This window comes from Bison bison, unplaced genomic scaffold (genome assembly GCF_000754665.1).
Source record: "Bison bison bison isolate TAMUID 2011002044 unplaced genomic scaffold, Bison_UMD1.0 scf7180017864215, whole genome shotgun sequence".
Taxonomy (NCBI): domain Eukaryota; kingdom Metazoa; phylum Chordata; class Mammalia; order Artiodactyla; family Bovidae; genus Bison; species Bison bison.
In genome coordinates this window covers 3427204-3430466 of record NW_011494787.1, presented here as the reverse complement: position 1 = coordinate 3430466, position 3263 = coordinate 3427204, and positions in this window count along the sequence as shown.

Here is a 3263-nt window from a genome sequence, read left to right as displayed (position 1 = left end):
AACTGACAGAACACAAGCAGACCAAAGGATAAAGTAAACACAATTATGGAAGATCAGAATAACACAGTATCAACCAAGATGTCCTAAAACAACAAATACTCTATTCTAGTGCACATGAACATTCATGAAGATACACATTATTCTGAGCCTCAAAAAAAAAAAAAAGTACTTAATAGAGGACTGAAATCATACAGAATATATTTTCTCATTACAATGGAATTAAACAAAGGTATCTGGAAACATTCAAATATCTGAAAGTAAACAACAAAATTCTAAATAACCCAAAAGTCACAGAAGAAATGATGAGAGAAATAAAAATATTTTGAACAGAGTGAAAGCTGAACTGATCAGAATTTAAAGGCTACAGGTTAAGTAGTCTTTTGAGGAAAGTACTACTAGAAGAGAAGTCTAAAATGCAAAATTTGTTCCCACCTTTAAAAGCCAGAAAAAGAATAAATTAAACCCAAGGCAAGGGGAGAAAGAGAAAACTAAAAACAGAAATTAATGAACTAGGAAGTAGACAAACAGAAACAAAAATCAGTAAAATCAAAACTTTATTTTTTGGAAAAGGTCAATAAATAACACCCCAAGCAAATCACTACAGATCCTATAGACATTAAAAGAAAAATAAGTGTATATTAAAAAAAGATATGAAAATAAAATGTTTAACTCAGCTGAAATGGACAAGTTTCTTGAAAAACTGAATCTACCAAAACTGATTCAAGAGAAAAAAAGAGGTAAGTTGAACAGATCTATTGCTATTAAATTGAATTTGAGGGGGAAAAAAAATACCTTTAACAAAAAAACTAAAGACCTGATGCCTTCACTGGTCAATTCTATCATACGTTCAAAGTCCAAAAACATACAAATTCATTTAGAAAGCAGAAGAAATAGTTCCTAACTCATTTTATGGGGCCAGCACTGCCTTGACAGGAAAAGCAGACAACTACATTACAAAAAAAAAACACAAAAAAACTATTCTCCAGTATTTCATGTCCATGGATACAAAACTCCTTAACAATATTTGAACTGTGGTGCTGGAGAAGACTCTTGAGAGTCCCATGGACTGCCAAAAGATCAAACCAGTCAATCCTCAAGGAAATCAGTCCTGAATATTCATTGGAAGGACCGATACTAAAGCTGAAACTTCAATACTTTGGCCACCTGATGCGAAGAACTGACTTTGGAAAAAACCCTGATGCTGGGAAAGATTGACGGCAAAAGGAGAAAAGGGCAGCAGAGGACAAGATGGTTGGATGGCATCACCAAGTCAATGGGCATGAGTTTGAGCAAGCTCCAGGAGTTGGTGAAGAACAGGGAAGCCCAGCATGCTGCAGTCCACGGGGTCACAAAGAGTCGGAAACGACTGAGCAACTTTCACTTTCACTTCACTTTCAGATTCACTTTCAGATTTTAAAGTCCATGAAGACAACAATTACTATGTTCTTATATCCCTTGCCAGGTTTAACATTATCCTAACTTTACTGAAGGAAGAGTTTTATAGGTACATATAAAACCTACAGAGCTTAAGGAATTTGGTTTAGGTGGACTTTTAAGCATCAGTGTGTTGAACAGTGAGCCTGTCCCTTCAAGGAAAGCAACTGATACATGAAACATAAAAGAGAAAACCTCAATAAAGAAATAAAAGATACAAAGAACCACCAAATAGCAACTTTAGAACTGAAAAACAATAACTGATACAGTAATACAGTGAGTAAACTCAACAGAATAGAGCAGACAGAGACAAGAATCAGTAAACTGGTAGACAGAGGAAAAGAAATTATCCAGTCTGAACAACAGGAAGAAAACAAACTGAAAAAAATCCACAGAGTCCTTGGGGAATTATAAACTGAGGGATTATAAAAAAGGTTTAATACCTGTCATACTTCTGAGAATGAGGAGCATATTTTAGAAGTTATTAAAATGGTCTGACTTTATCCTAGAAAAAAACTGATTTGTGAGAAGTTAACAAATTTGTTTTTCAACAGATATAGACACTTGGACTGATTCTAACTTTCCCCTTAAATCTATGCTACTCAGCATTAAAAAAAAAATTATTATGATTATAATTTTGGTATACATAAAAATCAGTAAGAACACTAGAATATTTTCTAAAGAAATTTTCTGGCAAAGAAATGCAAATATTTTTGGATCTCTTTTATCTCATTTTGTTTAGAGTTACTTTGATCTTAAAGTGTCAAGATGTGAGAGAACAAAAATAAATTTTATAGATACATAAAGTTTAGAATATTTTCAAAGGGCATGCTGTCAGAATATTTAGACATTCATCTTTATCTAGTAGACTTTAGGTCATGACAACATTGTCTTATTTGGTTACAGGTTCTCCTTGTGAACTATAAATATTATTTCAGTATTAAGAGTACATGCTTGTTTATCTGAAGAACATATAAATGCCTAAAAGATAGCCAGTATGAAATGTATGCATCAAGGAAAGTAGAACTCTAAACTTTTTTTAATAACTAAACTTTTAAGAATTTGATTCTCCCAATATTGAATTAAGGATAAAATTCAGTTCAGTTCAGTCACTCAGTCGTGTTCGACTCTTTGCGACCCCTTGAATCGCAGCACACCAGGCCTCCCTGTCCATCACCAACTCCCGGAGTTCACCCAAACTCACATCCATCGAGTTGGTGATGCCATTCAGCCATCTCATCCTCTGTCATCCCCTTCTCCTTCTGCCCCCAATCCCTCCCAGCATCAGGGTCTTTTCCAATGAGTCAACTCTTCACATCAGGTGGCCAAAGTATTGGAGTTCCAGCCTCGGCATTAGTCCTTCCAATGAACACCCAGGACTGGTCTCCTTTAGGATGGACTGGTTGGACCTCCTTGCAGTCCAAGGGACTCGCAAGAGTCTTCTCCAACACCACAGTTCAAAAGCATAAATTCTTCCGCGCTCAGCTTTCCTCACAGTCCATCTCTCACATCCATACATGACTACTGGAAAAACCATAGCCTTGACCAGACAACATTTGTTGGCAAAGTAATGTCTCTGCTTTTTAATATGCTCTCTAGGTTGCTCATAACTTTCCTTCCAAGGAGTAAGCATCTTTTAATTTCACGGCTGTAATCACCATCTGCAGTGATTTTGGAGCCCAAAAAAATAAAGTCTGACACTTTCCACTGTTTCCCTATGTATTTCCCATGAAATGATGGGACCAGATGCCATGATCTTCGTTTTCTGAATGCTGAGCTTTAAGCCAACTTTTTCACTCTCCTCTTTCACTTTCATCAAGAGGCTCTTT